The sequence below is a fragment of the Argopecten irradians genome, unplaced genomic scaffold (genome assembly GCF_041381155.1).
Source record: "Argopecten irradians isolate NY unplaced genomic scaffold, Ai_NY scaffold_0482, whole genome shotgun sequence".
Classification (NCBI taxonomy): domain Eukaryota; kingdom Metazoa; phylum Mollusca; class Bivalvia; order Pectinida; family Pectinidae; genus Argopecten; species Argopecten irradians.
In genome coordinates this window covers 4,509-30,028 of record NW_027187949.1, presented here as the reverse complement: position 1 = coordinate 30,028, position 25,520 = coordinate 4,509, and the positions used below count along the sequence as shown (strand labels likewise).

The window sequence follows — 25,520 nt, the reverse complement described above, 5'->3', positions numbered from 1 at the left end:
AGTTATTACAGTAAGGGAATACCTTTCACATTCTAGTGGTTTAGGGAAGCTGGGGCTCATAGACATTTTCTTAAGTTTTACTAAAAAAAAATGGGTTCAAATTTGGTCTGAAGTTGTAATTTGGTTAATATGGGGCATTACTAGATTGGTGTAATAAGCATATTTAAAGCTATATGTGCCGTAACTGCGCGAAAATTTTGACATGCTATTTTTTCTTCAGTAATCGATTGAAAACAATAGGTTTTGATGAATTAAGCTTTGAAAAATCATTCAAAAGCACAGACAAACATGCATGCTGCATCATAAACGTTAGTTACAACACAGAAATTATACACTTAAAAAGTTCAGGTATTTATGCGTTATGTATACTTATATGGCAACATATCGGAAGAAGTCACTGAACAATTACTAACAACACTGTAAAAATGTGAAATAAAATTGTAGACAACAACTTGGCTTCATAATCAGACCGTATGCACTCATTTCACTGCACTATCGACGAAAATATCATGATTTTTGGCAGTACTGCCAAAATTCATTTTGAGCTCTTATTTATATGTGTAAAATTAAAACCTATGCATTATAAGTATTGTAATTCTCAAAATGTTAGTAACATTTGGGTGTGAATAACATATTAAAAGCTCTTCTTGATTCATGAGTATGAAAATTACGGCACATATAACTTTAAATAGATTCGGGTAGGTTAACATTAACACTCGCTTTCAGCACATTATATATTTGTCTATTAATTTATTTGATATTGATGTGAGACGCACTTTTGTTTGTAAAAAAGAAATGTCATGCATGATTGTTAATAATAAAGCTATGATGTTTTGCAGTTAACAGAGAAGCTTTGATAGAAGAAGGAAAACATCTGGAGGAAATTCTTGCAAATCATCCTGGGGATATGCTTCCTGAAGAAATTATGATGGAAATGAAAAGAAAAGGTAATGTCAAAGTGTAAACTGTACATGTCTTACTTCAGGGATTCTATAGGTAGAAGGGAAAAACTATAAATGCGCCCATAAAATAAAATAGTATACAATGATCGGAAATACTTTTTCTATTATTTTATTTTTTCATTATTTTTCCCCATATCGTTGGTGAACACTGGAATATAATGTTTAATGCATAATATTGTTTGTTTGTTTGTTTGTTTGAGTTTTACGGCCCATCGACAACTAAGGTCATTTAGGGCCAAACTACAAGTCATGCATTAATATCAGGATAAAAGTTCAGGGTAAGAAAAAGCAAGTAAGGACTAAAACACAGATTGTAAACGTTAATTTGATAAAAAAAAAAGGAGGTTTGCATGGGATAAAATAAATTTGGCTAAAACACATGAGAAAACTCATGCACAATGTTGATGAAACGATGAAATGTTGAGTTGATACGATGTATGATGAGAAAACGTTCATATTTTGCTTAAAATACCGATCTCTTTCAGATAATTAAAAATACGATTATGTCTCACGGCATGAAACAAAGTGTACATGTCGGAGACATCGTAGTATTTATCTCGTATGTGTTTAAAATCAATACAATGCAATAAAATATGCTCCACTGTGAGAGGAGAATCACATGCATGGCATGTAGGAGGATCCTCCCCTCTCAATAGATAGGAATGTGTAAAATATGTGTGTCCAGTTCGGAGCCGAGAGAGAACAACTTCCTCTCTGCAGTCTCTCCGACTGGACAGTTAAGGATTAAGTGTAGGTTGAATTTTAAACAGTTTATTGTTTGTTTCGGTAGACCACCTTTGTTGCCAATGGTGTTTGATGGCTGACTGAATTGAAGGTTTGATGTCGGTGTATGGTAGTTTCAAATCTGTTTGTGCTAGGCGAAGAGCAGTCTTAGCTGCTTCATCAGCCTGTTCATTCCCCTTTATACCCACATGACTGGGAATCCAGAGATAAGTAATTTGAGTTTTAGAAGATAATCGAAATGTTCGGATTAAAAGATTTTGGATTAGAGTATTTCTAGGGCTTCTTGATTTCAAAGCCTGAAGAACCGAAAGAGAGTCTGAACAGATGATTGCCTTTTCAATGCGGTGTTCTTCGATATGGTCAAGCGCCAGACTGATAGCACATGCTTCCGCAGAGAAAATGGAGGCAATATCCGGGAGTCGGATAGAGGAGCAGTGATTAGATGTACAGCATGCTGCCGCAACATTATCACCATCTTTTGATCCGTCAGTGTAGATCTGAACATGGTCAGGGAAAGCCCTAATGCACTCCCGAAAGGAGGATTTGTGTTCTTCGGGTAATGCACTGGATTTTGCCCTCTCATGTAGAGATAAATTGATATCAGGTGTTTGAATGAGCCATGGTGGTACATCCGATACGGTGTACTCGTCAATGGTGTCGAAAGTTATATTAAGTTCCAGCAAAAATTTTGAAATTCTGATGCCAAATGTTGGTATGAGCTTTTGATTTTTGCGTAAATATTTCTTGGTGTTGTGGATTGAATACAAGGTTAAATGCAGGATTTTTGGGGTTGGATTTCAGTTGAGCAGCATACTGTAAGGATAATTTCTTTCGTCGATCGTCTAGAGATGGCTCATTAGCTTCCACATGGAGACTCTTCACATGTGTTGTTCGAAAAGCTCCAAGTGCCAGACGCAGTCCCTGATTCTGTATAGGGTCAAGCATCTGTAGATAGGAGCTGCGAGCCGATCCATAGACAATAGAGCCGTAGTCAAGTTTTGATCTAATAAGTGCCCGATAGATACGTAGAAGCATTTCACGGTCTGCACCCCAATCAGAAATGGGAAAGAACTCGTAGAATGTTCAGCGCCTTCGAGCACTTATCCTTCAGATGTTTGATATGTGGAACAAAGGACAGTTTCGAATCAAATATTAGTCCAAGAAATTTTAGTTTGTTCAAACTACTGGAATTTTAATTCCATTGAGTGTGAGGTCAGGATCATTGTGTGGTTTTCGTTTTTGACAGAAGTGCATACAGACAGTTTTTGATCTTGAAAATCTGAAGCCATTTTCGTCAGCCCAATTTTGTAATTTGCCTAAACATTGTTGTAGTTGTCGTTCTATAGTGTGCATGTTTTTTTGATCTGTAACAGATCAAGAAATCATCCACAAATAGAGACCCTTCCGTAGATTGGCCAAGACATTTGGTTATGCTGTTAATTTTTAGTCCAAAAAGTGTGACGGACAAGATACCACCCTGAGGGACGCCCATCTCCTGTGTTTCTGTTTCTGAATAAGTTGAACCCGTTCGAACTTTGAAATGCCTGTCAGATATAAAATTTGATATAAACTTTGGCAAATTACCACGTATACCGATATCATGGAGATCGTTCATGATTCCATATTGCCAAGTTGTGTCGTATGCCTTTTCAAGGTCAAAGAATACGGCCACAAGATGTTCTTTCTTGGCAAATGCTTCTCGTATAAATGTTTCTAGTCTAACTAAGTGGTCTACCGTTCCCCTGCGGTTTCTAAAGCCGCTTTGCAAAGGACTTAAAATATTGTTTGATTCCAGGAACCAAACTAATCTGGTATTTATCATACGTTCTAGAGTTTTACAAATACAACTCGTCAATGAAATAGGACGATAGTTATTGGCATCAGTAGCATCTTTCCCGGGCTTCGGAAGGGGTATAATAGTAGATTCCTTCCAAGACTCAGGAATTTTGCCAGAAGAGTAAACTTGATTAAATATAGTTAAAAGACATTTTAGTGAAGAGTCTGGTAATTGTTTTAAAAACATATATGGAATTTTCGTCTGGTCCAGCTGCCGAGTCCTTTGATTTCTCAAGGGACTCGAGCAATTCTGGTATCTCGAAAGGCCTATTGTAACTTTCACTATTGGAGAATTTAAAATTAAGACGTCTCTTTTCCTTTTCCTTTTTAAATTTTTGAAATTTTTTGGAATGATTTTTGATGGATGAATTTTTAGCAAAATTTTTGGCAAAGGCGTCAGCTATTTCGGATTTTGAAGAAAATATTTTATTGTTGTTAATGAGGTGGGAGGATGGTGTTGCTTTTCTTTTCCCACTGATTTTTCCAATCATTTCCCAAACTTTCTTCGAAGATGTATTGGAATAAATTTTTGAGACGTACTCTTTCCAAGTACTTTTCTTGTCGGATTTGATAGACCTTCGAGCTTTTGCTCTCCAAATTTGAAAATTATTATAGTTTGAGACGGTTGGCGAAGCCAAGTACCGCCTCAGAGCGGAATTTCTACCAGATCTATTGATAATTGAATCATTTGAGAGACGAAACTTTGTAGGTTTTGGCACGGATTTTGGTATGGTTTTTGTAGCGATAGAAGTGAGCGCTTCTGTGAAAATTTTAATGGGGTCATCGAGGTTCAAAAATTTATCCTCAATGAGCTCCTCTGCGCACAAATTTTTAAATTGAACCCAGTCCGCCTTATGTAGATTCCAACGAGGAATAGGCTCCTCAAGTTTTGGTGACCCTATGTTTTTAAGTATAATTGGAAAGTGATCGCTCCCACAGAGATCACCGTTGACCATCCAATCATAATCCAGAAGAATTGATGGATGGCACAACGATAAATCAATGTGGGTAAGCGAGCCAGAGGCAGGGTGTAAATATGTTGGGGCATTGGTATTATAAAGACATAAGCTGTTTTTATTAATAAAATCTTCGATACGTCTACCTCTATCGTCAGTGCCTGGGGAGCCCCAGAGGCTATTATGACCGTTAAAGTCACCCATGATAATATATGGCACTGGTAGTTGTGATACGATGTTACTCAGTTCATCACAACTAAATGGAGTATTTGGAGGTAAATATATAGAACAGACTGTTATTTTTCGGTGAAGAGTTGCGCTTATAGCAACAGCTTGTAAGGTGGTATTTAGCTGAATGTGTCTGAGGAACGTTTTTATGCACCGCCACCGCCACACCACCTGATGGGCGGCCACCTGTTGTTGGAGTTTTGGTGTATAGTGTAAATTGTCGGAGATTGATGGTGTCTTTCAGCATTAATTCTTGAAGGCAGACTATGGATGGGTTTTTTGTTTGTATAAGATGTTTTAATTCTTCTATGTTCGCTTTAAATCCGCGTATGTTCCATTGTATGATAGTGTTTGTTTGTCTCTATGTTGATCCTTGAGGATAGTTTGTCGGACCGACAGGACTGCTCGAAGCAGGTTGTTTGGTGGCGATAAATGTATTGTCACCAAACTCGCTGTCGTCCGATAGAACATCATAGATGTTCCGTCCAAGGATAGGGTCATCTGATCCCTTACTGGGTTTGTTGTTTAGTGCAGGGAGCCTCGCCAGCTTTACCTTGGTGGTTTTTTGTCTGGCGTTGCTCCTGCGGTGGTGTATTTGCTGGACGCTTTGCTTTATCAGGGAGTTTTTTTAACGTCAATAGACGGTGAAGATGTAGCACGTCTATGACGAGCGGCGGGTAACTTTTTTTCTGATGTTCGGTGTTTGAATTTGGTGTTGTGTAAGTCCGGAGACGCCGGTGGGATTGGCGTTTTAGCTCCAGGTGGCCCAGCAGGTGGATTTTGTTGTGGTTTAGATGGACCCGACTTGAACCTGTTCGGGTCCCCAATGATTACTTTACAGGCCTTAGCATCAGCCATATCTGGGACATCATTGTCCCAGTTAGGCTTGTCAACCAAGGCCTGGACCGACGCATGTTTTGACGGTGACACTGTCAACAGGCGTTTTTGCGCGGGTGATCTGAGCATAGGTTGCCACATTCAGGTCTGAACGCTCGACTATCCTCCTAGCCTCGGGGAAAGAGACACCTTGGGTATATTTGACCCGTAATATCTCCCTCTCCCGAGTCCAGGCAGGACAGGTGCGAGCAGACGCAGCATGGTCACCCCCGCAATTGACGCAGTGACGGTTGACAATGTCACATTCGTCTTTTTCGTCGTGACCTTCACGGCCACAGTACTGACATACCATTTTCCGTCTACAATTGCTCTCATGATGGCCGTACCTCTGGCAGTTACGGCACCTCAATGGATTAGGGATGTAGACAGTGACATTGTAACGTTGGTATCCAACAGTTACGCTCTGTGGTAATGTTGGTGTAGCGAATGTTAAGATAAAAGTGTGTGTTGGGACCAAGCTCCCCCTTTTTCTCGTCATGATGCGTTTAACATGGAGACCGGAATGTTCTCCTCTTGGAAGTATGACAGTATGTCAGCCTCATTGTCATTGCGCAAGGCTGGGCACCTGATTACCCCCTTGCTGCAATTCAATGATGAGTGTGGTTTTACACACACAGTGAGGCCGGCAAAAACTGGTGGTTCCAAGGAGGTTCTCCGCTTGTTGCTTGCGGAAAACCTCTATTAGGAGATCACCCGATCCCAAAGGCTTGACAGATTTGACATCTCCAGCAATGCCTCTGATGCCCTTTCGCAATATTAAGGGTGATAAACCTGCAGTGGTCTTGCCACTCTGTGTAGAGGACATGACCAGAAACTGTGGGAATGTGTTTGTACCGCTTTTTGTTTGTTGATTTGTGGTTGATTCTTTTTGGGGAGATTTTGGTTGTAGTTCATTTTGTTTGTTTTTGGAAGCCATCTTTTAGAGTTAATTACAATTCGCTAGCTGTGCCCCCACCCACCTCGGAGCCCAACAGGGGGACACTCATGATGACATGGATATCCAATGTCAAAGTGCCAGGGTTACACAGATAGTATACTCGGAAGGATATTTCGAACGAACATAATTCAAATCAAGCCTGTGACAGCACGCTCGCAAGATTGTACACCACAAGCTCGATCAGAATCAGGACAATCCAAATTAAACTCACGATTGACCCTAAGCCACCGCCTTCTTGGAAATCTACGAACCAAGGGCTCGGCATGACCAGCCGATTGATAATACAGGGCCCATATTACCTCTCGTCTAACCGGAGTCTGAAGCCAAAGTAGTGTGTAGCAGTAAAAAAAGGAAGAAAAAAGAGCAAAACCTATTCAACCACCAGGACCTTCTTCCCCCGGATACGAGATGCAACCCACGGCAAACAGGTTGGCTCAAATTGGAGCTACTGTGAAAGCCTTCAGCTACACTGATATCACGCGGACGCACATCACACCCCCAAAAGTGGTGTGCATCCGCAAGAGACCAGTGCACCCAGTCTCGGGACGTGGACCCAGCTTTCATGGAGACCTTTGTCGGAGATTGATGGTGTCTTTCAGCATTATTTCTTGAAGGCAGAATATGGATGGGTTTTTTGTTTGTATAAGATGTTTTAATTCTTCTATGTTCGCTTTAAATCCGCGTATGTTCCATTGTATGATAGTGTTTGTCTCTATGTTGGTCCCTGAGGATAGTTTGTCGGACCGACAGGACTACTTGAAGTAGGTTGTTTGGTGGCGATAAATGTGTTGTCACCAACTCGCTGTCGTCCGATAGAACATCATAGCTGTTCCGTCCAAGGATAGGGTCATCTGATCCTTACTGGGTTTGTTGTTTAGTGCAGGGAGCCTCGCCAGCTTTACCTTGGTGGTTTTTGTCTGGCGTTGCTCCTGCGGTGGTGTATTTGCTGGTCGCTTGGCTTTCTCAGGGAGTTTTTTTACGTCAATAGACGGTGAAGATGTAGCACGTCTATGACGAGCGGCGGTAACTTTTTTTCTAATGTTCGGTATTTGGTGTTGTGTAAGTTCTGGAGACGCCGGTGGGATTGGCGTTTTATGTCCCATGGGGGGATCGGAGATTTTTATAGTAATTTTATACGATTAGTCGATACCAGTATTTCTGAAATTCTGATGAGTTCCGATATTATGTTTGATGAGTTCAATATTATGTTATAAGATTTTTGAAAGAAGTCCCGAATCATGGCGAATGACGAATTCGATTTTTTTTTGGTAAAGAAAATTTAATCGCGCAAAATCTCGAACCCGGCCGCTGAGTCCTGAATCAAAGATAAAATTGAGTATAATATGTCATGTTCTGATATATATATTCATGCATTTTTACATCTTTTCAAATGTTTTTTTCTTTGCATCATCTCTGGACAATTTTTTTTTTTAAAAATATGACATGTTTGCAAGTAAAGTATTCCTCGTTGCTCCTGATCATGATGGTAATGTTTTCGTTAATTTCTATTGCTCAGATTATTCTCCGAAGAAAATTTGTTAGGGAAATATTTAGTTAAAGAAAAAAGTTTGGGTAACTATGTGTTTAAGATTCAGGACAATTTACCTAAATCTAAATATTTCTTAACCAAATCTTGTGCTTGATGACATATTTTACATAAAATTCGGAAAAAAATAAAAGAACTTTTTTCACCTCTTATCATAACTTTTTTATGTATTTGGACGAATATATATAAATTCCTAAAAGTTATATTCTAATTATTTTCTAGTCAATTTAGATATCCTATAGGCAGGGCATCTCTGAGATTTTAACGGAAGACAACGGCAGATTTGCAAGCTTATAACTCGTGAATAATATAGCCTATATCTTCGTTTTTTATGCCATCAACATGAATTAAAGTGTGTGTGTTGGGAGGGGGGTCATTATAAGTGTTTCCCATGTTGTCTGTCCTGTTGTGTCCTGAATCAGTGTTAAACACATTCATGGAATGATGGATTTTCATCAAACTTCAAAGTTATTACAGTAAGGGAATACCTTTCACATTCTAGTGGTTTAGGGAAGCTGGGGCTCATAGACATTTTCTTAAGTTTTACTAAAAAAAAAATGGGTTCAAATTTGGTCTGAAGTTGTAATTTGGTTAATATGGGGCATTACTAGATTGGTGTAATAAGCATATTTAAAGCTATATGTGCCGTAACTGCGCGAAAATTTTGACATGCTATTTTTTCTTCAGTAATCGATTGAAAACAATAGGTTTTGATGAATTAAGCTTTGAAAATCATTCAAAAGCACAGACAAACATGCATGCTGCATCATAAACGTTAGTTTACAACACAGAAATTATACACTTAAAAAGTTCAGGTATTTATGCGTTATGTATACTTATATGGCAACATATCGGAAGAAGTCACTGAACAATTACTAACAAACACTGTAAAAATGTGAAATAAAAATTGTAGACAAACAACTTGGCTTCATAATCAGACCGTATGCACTCATTTCACTGCACTATCGACGAAAATATCATGATTTTTGGCAGTACTGCCAAAATTCATTTTGAGCTCTTATTTATATGTGTAAAATTAAAAACCTATGCATTATAAGTATTGTAATTCTCAAAATGTTAGTAACATTTGGGTGTGAATAACATATTAAAAGCTCTTCTTGATTCATGAGTAATGAAAATTACGGCACATATAACTTTAAATAGATTCGGGTAGGTTAACATTAACACTCGCTTTAGCACATTTATATTTGTCTATTAATTTATTTGATATTGATGTGAGACGCACTTTTGTTTGTAAAAGAAATGTCATGCATGATTGTTAATAATAAGCTATGATGTTTTGCAGTTAACAGAGAAGCTTTGATAGAAGAAGGAAAACATCTGGAGGAAATTCTTGCAAATCATCCTGGGGATATGCTTCCTGAAGAAATTATGATGGAAATGAAAAGAAAAGGTTTAATGTCAAAGTGTAAACTGTACATGTCTTACTTCAGGGATTCTATAGGTAGAAGGGAAAAAAACTATAAATGCGCCATAAAATAAAATAGTATACAATGATCGGAAATACTTTTTCTATTATTTTATTTTTTTCATTATTTTTTCCCCATATCGTTGGTGAACACTGGAATATAATGTTTAATGCATAATATTGTTTGTTTGTTTGTTTGTTTGAGTTTTACGGCCATCGACAACTAAGGTCGCATTTAGGGCCAAACTACAAGTCATGCATTAATATCAGGATAAAAGTTCAGGGTAAGAAAAAGCAAGTATGGACTAAAACACAGATTGTAAACGTTAATTTGATAAAAAAAAAAGGTTTGCATGGGATAAAATAAATTTGGCTAAAACACATGAGAAAACTCATGCACAATGTTGATGAAACGATGAAATGTTGAGTTGATACGATGTATGATGAGAAAAACGTTCATATTTTGCTTAAAATACCGATCTCTTTGAGATAATTAAAAATACGATTATGTCTCACGGCATGAAACAAAGTGTACATGTCGGAGACATCGTAGTATTTATCTCGTATGTGTTTAAAATCAATACAATGCAATAAAATATGCTCCACTGTGAGAGGAGAATCACATGCATGGCATGTAGGAGGATCCTCCCCTCTCAATAGATAGGAATGTGTAAAAATATGTGTGTCCAGTTCGGAGCCGAGAGAGAACAACTTCCTCTCTGCGGTCTCTCCGACTGGACAGTTTAGGATTAAGTGTAGGTTGAATTTTAAACAGTTTATTGTTTGTTTCGGTAGACCACCTTTGTTGCCAATGGTGTTTGATGGCTGACTGAATTGAAGGTTTGATGTCGGTATATGGTAGTTTCAAATCTGTTTGTGCTAGGCGAAGAGCAGTCTTAGCTGCTTTATCAGCCTGTTCATTCCCCTTTATACCCACATGACTGGGAATCCAGAGATAAGTAATTTGAGTTTTAGAAGATAATCGAAATGTTCGGATTAAAAGATTTTGGATTAGAGTATTTCTAGGGCTTCTTGATTTCAAAGCCTGAAGAACCGAAAGAGAGTCTGAACAGATGATTGCCTTTTCAATGCGGTGTTCTTCGATATGGTCAAGCGCCAGACCGACAGCACACGCCTCCGCAGAGAAAATGGAGGCAACATCCGGAGTCTGGACAGAGGGAGCAGCGACCAGAAGCAACAGCATGCCTGCCGCAACGTATATCACCCATCTTTTGATCCGTCAGTGTATTAGATCTGAACATGGTCAGGGAAAGCCCTAATTGCACTCCCGAAAGGAGGATTTGTGTTCTTCGGGTAATGCACTGGATTTTGCCCTCTCATGTAGAGATAAAATAAGATATTCAGGTGTTTGGAATGAGCCATGTGGTAATATCCGATTACGGTGTACTCGTCCAATGGTGTCGAAAGTTATATTAAGTTTCCAACAACAATTTGAAATTCAGATGCCAAATGTTGGTATGAAGCTTTTGATTTTGTGTAAAATATTTCTTTAGATATTGTGGATTGAATACAAGGTTAAATAGCAGGAATTTTTGGGGTTGTAATTTCAGTTGAGCAGCATACTGTTAGGATAATTTTCTTTCGTCGATCGTCTAGAGATGGCTCATTAGCTTCCACATGGAGACTCTTCACAGGTGTTGTTCGAAAAGCTCCAAGTGCGAGACGCAGTCCCTGATTCTGTATAGGGTCAAGCATCTGTAGATAGGAGCTGCGAGCCGATCCATAGACAATAGAGCCGTAGTCAAGTTTTGATCTTATAAGTGCCCGATAGATACGTAGAAGCATTTCACGGTCTGCACCCCAATCAGAATGGGAAAGAACTCGTAGAATGTTCAGCGCCTTCGAGCACTTATCCTTCAGATGTTTGATATGTGGAACAAAGGACAGTTTCGAATCAAATATTAGTCCAAGAAATTTAGTTTGTTCAACTACTGGAATTTTAATTCCATTGAGTGTGAGGTCAGGATCATTGTGTGGTTTTCGTTTTTGACAGAAGTGCATACAGACAGTTTTTGATCTTGAAAATCTAAAGCCATTTTTCGTCAGCCCAATTTTGTAATTTGCCTAAACATTGTTGTAGTTGCCGTTCTATAGTGTGCAATGTTTTTTGATCTGTAACAGATCAAGGAAATCATCCACAAATAGAGACCCTTCCGTAGATTGGCCAAGACATTTTGGTTATGCTGTTTAATTTTTTTTTTAGTCCAAAAAAGTGAGTCACGGACAAGATACCACCCTGAGGGGACGGCCCATCTCCCTGTGTTTTCTGTTTCTGAATAAGTTGAAACCGTTCGAACTTTGAAATGCCTGTCAGATATTAAAATTTGATATAAACTTTGGCAAATTACCACGTATACCGATATCATAGGAGATCGTTCATGATTCCATATTGCCAAGTTGTGTCGTATGCCTTTTCAAGGTCAAAGAATACGGCCACAAGATGTTCTTTCTTGGCAAATGCTTCTCGTATAAATGTTTCTAGTCTAACTAAGTGGTTCTACCGTTCCCCTGCGGTTTCTTAAGCCGCTTTGCAAAGGACTTAAAATATTGTTTGATTCCAGGAACCAAACTAATCTGGTATTTATCATACGTTCTAGAGTTTTACAAATACAACTCGTCAATGAAATAGGACGATAGTTATTGGCATCAGTAGCATCTTTCCCGGGCTTCGGAAGGGGAATAATAGTCGATTCCTTCCAAGACTCAGGAATTTTGCCAGAAGAGTAAAACTTGATTAAATATAGTTAAAAGACATTTTAGTGAAGAGTCTGGTAATTTGTTTTAAAAACATATATGGAATTTCGTCTGGTCCAGCTGCCGAGTCCTTTGATTTCTCAAGGGACTCGAGCAATTCTGGTATCTCGAAAGGCCTATTGTAACTTTCACTATTGGAGGATTTAAAATTAAGACGTCTCTTTTCCTTTTCCTTTTTAAATTTTTGAAATTTTTTGGAATGATTTTTGATGGATGAATTTTTAGCAAAATTTTTGGCAAAGGCGTCAGCTATTTCGGATTTTGAAGAAAATATTTTATTGTTGTTAATGAGGTGGGAGAATGGTGTTGCTTTTCTTTTCCCACTGATTTTACCAATCATTTCCCAAACTTTCTTCGAAGATGTATTGGAATTAATTTTTGAGACGTACTCTTTCCAAGTACTTTTCTTGTCGGATTTGATAGACCTTCGAGCTTTTGCTCTCCAAATTTTTAAAATTGTTATAGTTTGAGACGGTTGGCGAAGCCAAGTACCGCCTCAGAGCGCAATTTCTACCAGATCTATTGATAAATGAATCATTTGAGAGATGAAACTTTGTTGGTTTTGGCACGGATTTTGGTATGGTTTTTGTAGCGATAGAAGTGAGCGCTTCTGTGAAAATTTTAATGGGGTCATCGAAGTTCAAAAATTTATCCTCAATGAGCTCCTCTGCGCACAAATTTTTAAATTGAACCCAGTCCGCCTTATGTAAATTCCAACGAGGAATAGGCTCCTCAAGTTTTGGTGACCCTATGTTTTTTAATATAATTGGAAAGTGATCGCTTCCACAAAGATCATCGTTGACCCCTCCAATCATAATCCAGAAGTATTGATGGATGGCACAACGATAGATCAATGTGGGTAAGCGAGCCAGAGGCAGGGTGCAAATATGTTGGGGCATTGGTGTTATAAAGACATAAGCTGTTTTTATTAATAAAATCTTCGATACGTCTACCTCTATCGTCAGTGCCTGGGGAGCCCCAGAGGCTATTATGACCGTTAAAGTCAACCAATGATTATATTATGCGCACAGGTAGTTGAGATAGCGAAGTTTACTCAGTTCATCACACACCTATTGGCGGAGTATTAGTAGTTAAATAATTAGATACGATACTGTTATGTTATCGTTGTAGTGTAGCTCTTATATAGCTTCTGCTCTTGCTATGGTGGTATTCTAGTTGAAATTGGGTCCTGTGAGGAACGTTCTCTTTATGCACAGCCAACCGCATCTCCTACAATGTTGAGGCGGCCACGGTTGTTTTGTGTTTTGGTTGGTTAGTGTTATTTGGCGGTGATGTGGGTGGAGTCTGTTCTAGAATTATTTTTCTTGGAAGGAAGAAAATGGATGGGTTTTTTTGTTAGTCATAAAGATTGTTGTTATTCTTCTATGTTCGCTTAATAATCCGCGTCAAGTTTCCCATTGTATGATAGTGTTTGTCTCTATATTGATCCTTTAGGATAGTTTGTCGGACCGACAGGACTACTTGAAGCAGGTTGTTTGATGGCAATAAACGTGTTGTCACAAACTCGCTGTCGTCCGATAGAACATCATAGATGTTCCGTCCAAGGATAGGGTCATCTGATCCCTTACTGGGTTTGTTGTTTAGTGCAGGGAGCCTCGCCAGCTTTACCTTGGTGGTTTTGGTCTGGCGTTGCTCCTGCGGTGGTGTATTTGCTGGACGCTTTGCTTTATCGGGGAGTTTTTTAACGTCAATAGACGGTGAAGATGTAGCACGTCTATGACGAGCAGCGGTAACTTTTTTTCTGATGTTCGGTGTTTGAATTTGGTGTTGTGTAAGTCCTGGAGACGCCGGTGGGATTGGCGTTTTAGCTCCAGGTGGCCCAGCAGGTGGATTTTGTTGTGGTTTAGATGGACCCGACTTGAACCTGTTCGGGTCCCCAATGATTACTCTTAACATGATCAGGGAAAGCTCTGATGCACTCCCGAAAGGAGGATTTATGTTCTTCGGGTAATGCACTGGACTTTGCCCTCTCATGCAAAGATAAATTGATATCAGGTGTTTGAATGAGCCATGGTGGTACATCCGATATGGTGTACTCGTCAATGGCGTCGAAATTTATATTTAGTTCCTGCAAAAACTTTGAAATTCTGATGCCAAATGTTGGTATGAGCTTTTGATTTTGTCTGAATATGTCCTGGTGTTGTGGATTAAATACAAGATCGAATGCGGGTTTTTTGGGATTGGATTTCAGTTGGGCAGCATACTGTATGGATAATTTCTTTCTTCGATCGTCTAGAGATGGCTCATTAGCTTCCACATGGAGACTCTTCACAGGTGTTGTTCGAAAAGCTCCAAGTGCCAGACGCAGTCCCTGATTCTGGATAGGGTCAAGCATCTGTAGATAGGAGCTGCGAGCCGATCCATAGACAATCGAGCCGTAGTCAAGCTTTGAGTGGTATAGTTTATTTGTTTGTTTGTTTGTTTGTTTGAGTTTTACGGCCCATCGACAACTAAGGTCATTTAGGGCCAAACTACAAGTCATGCATTAATATCAGTATAAAAGTTCAGGGTAAGAAAAAGCAAGTAAGGACTAAAACACAGATTGTAAACGTTTATTTGATAAAAAAAAAAAAAGGTTTGCATGGGATAAAATAAATTTGGCTAAAACACATGAGAAAACTCATGCACAATGTTGATGAAACGATGAAATGTTGAGTTGATACGATGTATGATGAGAAAACGTTCATATTTTGCTTAAAATACCGATCTCTTTGAGATAATTGAAAATACGATTATGTCTCACGGCATGAAACAAAGTGTACATGTCGGAGACATCGTAGTATTTATCTCGTATGTGTTTAAAATCAATACAATGCAATAAAATATGCTCCACTGTGAGAGGAGAATCACATGCATGGCATGTAGGAGGATCCTCCCCTCTCAATAGATAGGAATGTGTAAAATATGTGTGTCCAGTTCGGAGCCGAGAGAGAACAACTTCCTCTCTGCGGTCTCTCCGACTGGACAGTTTAGGATTAAGTGTAGGTTGAATTTTAAACAGTTTATTGTTTGTTTCGGTAGACCACCTTTGTTGCCAATGGTGTTTGATGGCTGACTGAATTGAAGGTTTGATGTCGGTGTATGGTAGTTTCAAATCTGTTTGTGCTAGGCGAAGAGCAGTCTTAGCTGCTTTATCAGCCTGTTCATTCCCCTTTATACCCACATGACTGGGAATCCAGAGATAAGTAATTTGAGTTTTAGAAGATAATCGAAATGTTCGGATTAAAAGATTTTGGATTAGAGTATTTCTAGGGCTTCTTGATTTCAAAGCCTGAAGAACCGAAAGAGAGTCTGAACAGATGATTGCCTTTTCAATGCGGTGTTCTTCGATGTGGTCAAGCGCCAGACCGATAGCACAAGCTTCCGCAGAGAAAATGGAGGCAACATCTGGAAGTCGGATAGAGGAACAGTGATTAGATGTACAGCATGCTGCTGCAACATTATCACCATCTTTTGATCCGTCAGTGTAGATCTGAACATGGTCAGGGAAAGCCCTAATGCACTCCCGAAAGGAGGATTTGTGTTCTTCGGGTAATGCACTGGACTTTGCCCTCTCATGCAAAGATAAATTGATATCAGGTGTTTGAATGAGCCATGGTGGTACATCCGATATGGTGTACTCGTCAATGGCGTCGAAATTTATATTTAGTTCCTGCAAAAACTTTGAAATTCTGATGCCAAATGTTGGTATGAGCTTTTGATTTTGTCTGAATATGTCCTGGTGTTGTGGATTAAATACAAGATCGAATGCGGGGTTTTTGGGATTGGATTTCAGTTGGGCAGCATACTGTAAGGATAATTTCTTTCGTCGATCGTCTAGAGATGGCTCATTAGCTTCCACATGGAGACTCTTCACAGGTGTTGTTCGAAAAGCTCCAAGTGCCAGACGCAGTCCCTGATTCTGGATAGGGTCAAGCATCTGTAGATAGGAGCTGCGAGCCGATCCATAGACAATCGAGCCGTAGTCAAGTTTTGATCTAATAAGTGCCCGGTAGATACGTAGAAGCATTTCACGGTCTGCACCCCAATCAGAATGGGACAGAACACGTAGAATGTTCAGCGCCTTCGAGCACTTATCCTTCAGATGTTTGATATGTGGAACAAAGGACAGTTTCGAATCAAATATTAGTCCAAGAAATTTAGTTTGTTCAACTACTGGAATTTTAATTCCATTGAGTGTGAGGTCAGGATCATTGTGTGGTTTTCGTTTTTGACAGAAGTGCATACAGACAGTTTTTGATCTTGAAAATCTAAAGCCATTTTCGTCAGCCCAATTTTGTAATTTGCCTAAACATTGTTGTAGTTGTCGTTCTATAGTGTGCATGTTTTTTTTATCTGTAACAGATCAAGAAATCATCCACAAATAGAGACCCTTCCGTAGATTGGCCAAGACATTTAGTTATGCTGTTAATTTTTAGTCCAAAAAGTGTGACGGACAAGGATACCACCCTGAGGGACGCCCATCTCCTGTGTTTCTGTTTCTGAATAAGTTGAACCCGTTCGAACTTTGAAATGCCTGTCAGATATAAAATTTGATATAAACTTTGGCAAATTACCACGTATACCGATGTCATGGAGATCGTTCATGATTCCATATTGCCAAGTTGTGTCGTATGCCTTTTCAAGGTCAAAGAATACGGCCACAAGATGTTCTTTCTTGGCAAATGCTTCTCGTATAAATGTTTCTAGTCTAACTAAGTGGTCTACCGTTCCCCTGCGGTTTCTAAAGCCGCTTTGCAAAGGACTTAAAATATTGTTTGATTCCAGGAACCAAACTAATCTAGTATTTATCATACGTTCTAGAGTTTTACAAATACAACTCGTCAATGAAATAGGACGATAGTTATTGGCATCAGTAGCATCTTTCCCGGGCTTCGGAAGGGGTATAATAGTAGATTCCTTCCAAGACTCGGGAATTTTGCCAGAAGAGTAAACTTGATTAAATATAGTTAAAAGACATTTTAGTGAAGAGTCTGGTAATTGTTTTAAAAACATATATGGAATTTCGTCTGGTCCAGCTGCCGAGTCCTTTGATTTCTCAAGGGACTCGAGCAATTCTGGTATCTCGAAAGGCCTATTGTAACTTTCACTATTGGAGGATTTAAAATTAAGACGTCTCTTTTCCTTTTCCTTTTTAAATTTTTGAAATTTTTTGGAATGATTTTTGATGGATGAATTTTTAGCAAAATTTTTGGCAAAGGCGTCAGCTATTTCGGATTTTGAAGAAAATATTTTATTTTTGTTAATGAGGTGGGAGGATGGTGATGCTTTTCTTTTCCCACTGATTTTACCAATCATTTCCCAAACCTTCTTCGAAGATGTATTGGAATTAATTTTTGAGACGTACTCTTTCCAAGTACTTTTCTTGTCGGATTTGATAGACCTTCGAGCTTTTGCTCTCCAAATTTTAAAATTGTTATAGTTTGAGACGGTTGGCGAAGCCAAGTACCGCCTCAGAGCGGAATTTCTACCAGATCTATTGATAAATGAATCATTTGAGAGACGAAACTTTGTAGGTTTTGGCACGGATTTTGGTATGGTTTTTGTAGCGATAGAAGTGAGCGCTTCTGTGAAAATTTTAATGGGGTCATCGAGGTTCAAAAATTTATCCTCAATGAGCTCCTCTGCGCACAAATTTTTAAATTGAACCCAGTCCGCCTTATGTAGATTCCAACGAGGAATAGGCTCCTCAAGTTTTGGTGACCCTATGTTTTTAAGTATAATTGGAAAGTGATCGCTCCCACAAAGATCATCGTTGACCATCCAATTATAATCCAGAAGAATTGATGGATGGCACAACGATAGATCAATGTGGGTAAGCGAGCCAGAGGCAGAGTGTAAATATGTTGGGGCATTGGTGTTATAAAAAGACATAAGCTGTTTTTATCAATAAACTCTTCGATACGTCTACCTCTATCATCAGTACCTGGGGAGCCCCAGAGGCTATTATGACCGTTAAAGTCACCCATGATAATATATGGCACTGGTAGTTGTGATACGATGTAACTCAGTTCATCACAACTAAATGGAGTATTTGGAGGTAAATATATAGAACAGATTGTTATTTTTCGGTGAAGAGTTGCACTTACGGCAACAGTTTGTTTGTTTGTTTGTTTGAGTTTTACGGCCCATCGACAACTAAGGTCATTTAGGGCCAAACTACAAATCATGCATTAATATCAGGATAAAAGTTCAGGGTAAGAAAAAGCAAGTAAGGACTAAAACACAGATTGTAAACGTTAATTTGATAAAAAAAAGAAGGTTTGCATGGGATAAAATAAATTTGGCTAAAACACATGAGAAAACTCATGCACAATGTTGATGAAACGATGAAATGTTGAGTTGATACGATGTATGATGAGAAAACGTTCATATTTTGCTTAAAATACCGATCTCTTTGAGATAATTAAAAATACGATTATGTCTCACGGCATGAAACAAAGTGTACACGTCGGAGACATCGTAGTATTTATCTCGTATGTGTTTAAAATCAATACAATGCAATAAAATATGCTCCACTGTGAGAGGAGAATCACATGCATGGCATGTAGGAGGATCCTCCCCTCTCAATAGATAGGAATGTGTAAAATGTGTGTGTCCAGTTCGGAGCCGAGAGAGAACAACTTCCTCTCTGCGGTCTCTCCGACTGGACAGTTTAGGATTAAGTGTAGGTTGAATTTTAAACAGTTTATTGTTTGTTTCGGTAGACCACCTTTGTTGCCAATGGTGTTTGATGGCTGACTGAATTGAAGGTTTGATGTCGGTGTATGGTAGTTTCCAATCTGTTTTTGCTAGGCGAAGAGCAGTCTTAGCTGCTTCATCAGCCTGTTCATTCCCCTTTATACCCACATGACTGGGAATCCAGAGATAAGTAATTTGAGTTTTAGAAGATAATCGACAACAGCTTGTAGGGTGGTATTGAGCTGGATGTGTCTGTGGGGGACGTTTTCATGCACCGCCACCGCCACACCACCTGATGCCCGGCCGCCTGTTGTTGGAGTTTTGGTGTATAGTGTAAATTGTCTGAGATTGATGGTGTCTTTCAGCATTATTTCTTGAAGGCAGAATATGGATGGGTTTTTTGTTTGTATAAGATGTTTTAATTCTTCTATGTTCGCTTTAAATCCGCGTATGTTCCATTGTATGATAGTGTTTGTCTCTATGTTGGTCCTGAGGATAGTTTGTCGGACCGACAGGACTACTTGAAGTAGGTTGTTTGGTGGCGATAAATGTGTTGTCACCAAACTCGCTGTCGTCCGATAGAACATCATAGATGTTCCGTCCAAGGATAGGGTCATCTGATCCCTTACTGGGTTTGTTGTTTAGTGCAGGGAGCCTCGCCAGCTTTACCTTGGTGGTTTTTGTCTGGCGTTGCTCCTGCGGTGGTGTATTTGCTGGTCGCTTGGCTTTCTCAGGGAGTTTTTTTACGTCAATAGACGGTGAAGATATAGCACGTCTATGACGAGCGGCGGTAACTTTTTTTCTAATGTTCGGTGTTTGGTATTGTGTAAGTCCTGGAGAGGCCGGTGGGATTGGCGTTTTAGCTCCAGGTGGTTTTTGTTGTGGTCTTTGTTGTGGTTTGTGTTGTGGCTTAGATGGACCAGACTTGAACCTGTTCGGGTCCCCCATGATTATTTTGCAGGTCTTAGCATCAGCCATATCTGGGACATCATTGTCCCAGTTAGGCTCGTCAACCAAGGCCTGGACTGATGCATGTTTGACGATGACACTGTCAACAGGCGTCTTTGCGCGAGTTATCTGAGCATAGGTTGCCACATTCAGGTCTGAACGCTCGACTATCCTCCTAGCCTCGGGGAAAGAGACACCTTGGGTATATTTGACCCGTAATATCTCCCTCTCCCGAGTCCAGGCAGGACAGGTGCGAGCAGACGCAGCATGGTCACCCCCGCAATTGACGCAGTGACGGTTGACAATGTCACATTCGTCTTTTTCATCGTGACCTTCACGGCCACAGTACTGACATACCATTTTCCGTCTACAATTGCTCTCATGATGGCCGTACCTCTGGCAGTTACGGCACCTCAATGGATTTGGAATGTAGACAGTAACAGCATAACGCTGGTAACCAACAGTTACGCTCTGCGGTAACGTTGGTGTTGCGAACGTCAATATGAAAGTGTGTGTTGGGACCAAGTTCCCACTCTTTCTGGTCATGATTCTCTTCACGTACGTGACCGGAATGCACTCCTCTTGGAAGTATGACAGTATGTCGGCCTCATTGTCATTGCGCAAGGCTGGGCACCTGATTACCCCCTTGCTGCAATTTAATGATGAGTGTGGTTTTACACACACAGTGAGGCCGGCAAAACTGGTGGTTCCAAGGAGGTTCTCCGCTTGTTGCTTGCGGAAAACCTCTATTAGGAGATCACCCGATCCCAAAGGCTTAACAGATTTGACATCGCCGGCAATGCCTTTGATGCCCTTTCGCAATATTAAGGGTGATAAACCTGCAGTGGTCTTGCCGCTCTGTGTAGAGGACATGACCAGAAACTGTGGGAATGTGTTTGTTGTACCGCTTTTTGTTTGTTGATTTGTGGTTGATTCCTTTTGGGGAGATTTTGGATGTAGTTCATTTTGTTTGTTTTGGGAAGCCATCTTTAAGAGTTTATACTATTCGCTAGCTGTGCCCCACACCACACTCGGAGCCAAACAGGGGGACACTCATGATGACATGGATATCCAGTGTCAAAAGTGCCAGGGTTATACACAGATAGTATACTCGGAAGGATATTTCGAACGAACATTAATTCAAATCAAGCCAGGCGACAGCACGCTCGCAAGATTGGTACACCCACAACGCTCCGATCAGAATCAGGACAATCCAACATTAAACTCAACGATTGACCCTCAAGCCACCGCCTCTCATGGAAAATCATACAGACCAGGTGCTCGGCCATGACCCAGCCGATTGATAAAAAAAAATACAGGGCCTATATCTTACCTTTCTCGTCTAACCGGAGTCTGAAACCAAAGTAGTGTAGTAGCAGTAAAAAAAGGAAGAAAAAAGACGGCAATAACTATTCAACCACCAGGACCTTCTTCTCCCCGGATACGAGATGCAACCCAACGGCAAACAGGTTGGCTCAAATTGGAGCTACTGTAGAAAGCCCTTCAGCTACACCTGATATCACGCGGGACGGCACAACACAACAGAAACAGCCCAAAATGTATGTTGTGCATACGCAAGACGACCAGTGCACCCAGTCTCGTACGTGGACCCAGACTTTTCCCATGGAGACCCTTGTACAAAAGAAATTAGGTAAAAACAGAATTACGAGGCCCTTTTCACAATAGGCCGTTTCCTAATCTAAAAGTCAGTCCTCTAGGTTTAGTGCCTTAAAAAACAACCCGGACAATTCCGTTTAATTCATCATCTCTCATATCCTGAAAGAACTGGTTCGGTTTCTGTAAATTCGGGTGTATCCCCAGATTTTTCCACTGTGCAAATACAGTACGGTAGATGATGCTATATCAAAAAAATAAGATTATACGGTCAAGCATCATTTTTAGCTAAGACTGATATAGAATCAGCGTTTCGCATTATACCAGTTCATCCTGATGACTATGAACTTTTGGGCATACAATGGGCAGGGAAGTATTACTATGACAGTTGTTTACCTATGGGTTGCTCCTCCTCATGCAATATTTTTGAAACCTTTTCTACTGCAGTAGATTGGATTGCTTGTAACAAACTTGGTTGTTCTCATGTAGTACACATCCTCGATGATTTTCTACTAGTGGAACAGAGTCAAAGCTTAGCGGAGACATCATTAGCTCGTTTCATCGCTACTTGTGAAAAGATTGGTATTCCAATTGCTCAGGATAAAACTTTTGCCCCTTCTCAGGTTATGGAATTTTTGGGTATTGAACTAGATACAGTTAAGTTGGAAGCTAGACTCCCCTTTGATAAGTTGACCAAATGTAGAGCATCTCTTTCCAACTTTTTGAAAAGGGACAAATGTACTTTACAAGAATTTCAGTCTCTCATTGGACTTCTTAATTTTGCTTGCAAGGCAATAGTACCAGGTAGACCATTTTTACGCCGCTTAATCGATTTAACAATCGGGGTTCAGAAATCCTATCATCACATACGTATTTCTCTTGATACTAAAGCCGACTTAAAAGTATGGCTAAAATTTTTGGACGAGCATAATGGTAGAGCATTTTTTATTTTATTATTATTTTTTTTTTATTGAAGTTTTTATCTAGTGACATGATCAGGTTGCACACTGATGCAGCAGGTTCCCTAGGTTACGGCGCCATTTATGGAGATATGTGGTTCAATGGTCCCTTTCCTAAAAACTGGAATTTATCCGATTCTACTTGCCATTGCAGTGTGGGGTCATATGTGGGCAAATCATGCTATTCTATTTTTAACAGATAATGCCTCATTGGTTCCAGTTATTAATAAGCAAACTGCTCGGGAGACCACTCTACTTTAAATGGTAAGGTGGCTCGTTTTACGGTGCTTGAAATTGAACTTAGTCTTTAAGGCAAAACATGGACCAGGTATTACCAATACTCTAGCACTCTCTTTCTCGCTTACAGGTACCAACCTTTCACAGGCTCGCACCAGAGGCACGGAAGGAACCAATGACTGTACCGCAGGAATTCCTTACAGTCAACTTCTTCCACACTTTGAAAGACTTCTCTAAATGCGTCTCTAGCTCCCTCTAGTAAAAGCACCTACAAGAAGGCATGGGGATATTTAGTAATTTTGCATATCAATACCAATTTCAACCTTTTACTCAGTGTATATCACCTCATCACATGGCATTGTTTGTTGCTCATTTGCATGAGCTAGGCTGTTCTCCTTAAACTATGTCAACTTATTTGTCAGCAGTGTCATATGTTTACAAATTAATACATAACATTGACTCAGCTAATTCTTTCTGGTAAAGAAGCTGATTGCTGGGGCTTACCGTTTGCAGCCAGCAGTTGATATGCGTTTACCAATCACTGTTCCTGTATTGGACAAACTGATTGAGGCGTTGACTCACCTATCTGACAATGTGTTTGAAAAGTCATTATTTCAGGCAATGTTCCTTCTTGCCTTCAATGCCTTGACAAGATTGGGTGAAATAGCTGGTCCACTTCAGTCACCCAATTTGATTAAATTTCAAAATGTGTCTTTCATATCGTCTCACGACACAGTTGAAGTTCAGGTTCGTTTTTATGATTTCAAGCATAATATCGATCACATCTGTCACGCTGTTTCTTTCGCACATGGACCTACCAAGGTATCTGCGGTTGTAGCGCTGTCTTCCTATTTGAAGTTCAGACCTGAAGGGGATGGTCCCCTTTTTTGCCTCCTTAACAAAAAAACCCGTTCCAAGGTCTTATTTTGATCGTAAACTACATCCATGTCTGTCATTTTGTCACTTAAGCTCCTCTTTTAAGGTCGTCTTTTTAATTTTGTTGAAATGGAACTTGCTCAGCCATTAAAGGAAAACACTTGCTTGTGCCGGTAGTCTTTCAGGGTATTGGTCGGCAGAATACACTTTTACTAAGTGGGACATCAAGACGTCCAAACTTAGGTCAATTTTGTGTCATGTTCTTTGAATATTCATGTTCCTTTAGGCAGTGTTTATAACTTATTGAATCGAATCGTTTTTCACATTTTTCTGATTGCTTTGGTATATCTTAAAGTCTTCCTGTAGGGGTGCTCTTTAGATAATTGGAGATACGTGTCATGTAGAATTCTCATGTGTTCTTTGGTACACAGAATGATGTATGTATTCCCTGACACACAATCTATCTCTCCACAGGATACTCCCCTATTACAGACTTTCTAGTTAAAATTTACATCAGTTATAAATAGCAGGGTTATGTTTTGAGTGTAATTCTAACTTGTTATGTTGCAGATACACACTTTTGTGGCGGATTTTTACAACCCCACTAGAGCCAATTGTAATAGTGTTTGGTAATGTTTGTTTGTTTTGTTTGTTTGTTTGATTTATTAACGTCCTATTAACAGCTATGGTAATGGTAATGTAGTTTCAAATTACTTTTTGAGTGAAAAACGATTTGTTCTGATGTCGTCATGTTATTGTTTTGATTCTTCATGATAATAAATATATATATATATTTTTGGGGGATATAAATGATTCTGGAGGACTCTGATTGGTCAATAAATTTAGGTTTAGGTTTAGATGGCGCATGCGCAAATTTCTCTGTCTATATTTATAAAAGAAAGACAAAATTCTTTCTGTAAAACGAATTTTAGTGTTTGGGACAATTTTGTAAGTTTGTGCTGATTTATACAGTTCCAGTGGATGTGGCGTGGCTAATACTATCATAAAACATACTTGTGTCAGTTCCTCGTTGTTCACGATACTGTCGTAAAATGTAAACAAGAGGCCCAGAGGGCCTGTATCGCTCACCTGGTTTGTAATGCAAAGTAATGTTCTGAATACAGGTTCATTGTTTCTTTTCTGAAGGAATTTGAATATTCACATCAAATTTCCCTATTGGGCCCCACCCCTCCTGCCCCCGGGGGGTCAGAGCCAAAAAATTTATAAAAGTTCTGTTCCCCTTCCCCCAAGGATGTTTGTGGCCAAATTTGGTTACAATCCATGCAGAACTCTGTGACTAGTAGTGATTTAAAGGAAATGTTGACGGACGGACGACGGATGCCGCGCCATGACATAAGCTCACCGGCCCTTTGTTAAACAAGAGGCCCTAGAGGGCCTGTATCGCTCACCTGGTTTGTAATTGCCTAGGAATGTTTCTGAATAACAAGTTACATTGTTTCTTTTCTGAAGGAATTTGAATATTTACCTCTAATTTCCCCTATTGGGCCCCACTCTTTCTGCTCAAGGGTGTCAAAGCCAAAATTTATACAAATTCTGTTAACCCCAAGGATATTTCTGGGCCAAATTTGGTTAAAATCCAAGCAGAACTATATGGCTATTAGCGATTTATCGGATTTACCTCTATTTCCCCTATTGGGCCCCCGCCCCTCCTGCCCCCAGGGGGTCAGAGCCAAAAATTTATACAATTTTTTGTTCTCCTTAGCCCAAGGATGCATTTCTAGCCAAATTTGGTTACAATCAATGCAGAACTCTAGGACAAGTAGCGATTTATAGGATTTACCTCTATTTCCCCTATTGGGCCCCATCCCTCTTGCCCCCAGGGGATCAGAGCCAAAATTTATACAAGTTATGTT

General features: G+C 39.7%; 1 pseudogene; it reads left to right on the top strand.

Moving 5' to 3' along the window:
- Window positions 1-23,797, top strand: part of LOC138312823 (uncharacterized) — a 42,310-nt pseudogene extending 18,513 nt beyond the window's left edge.
- Window positions 23,798-25,520: the final 1,723 nt, after the last annotated feature.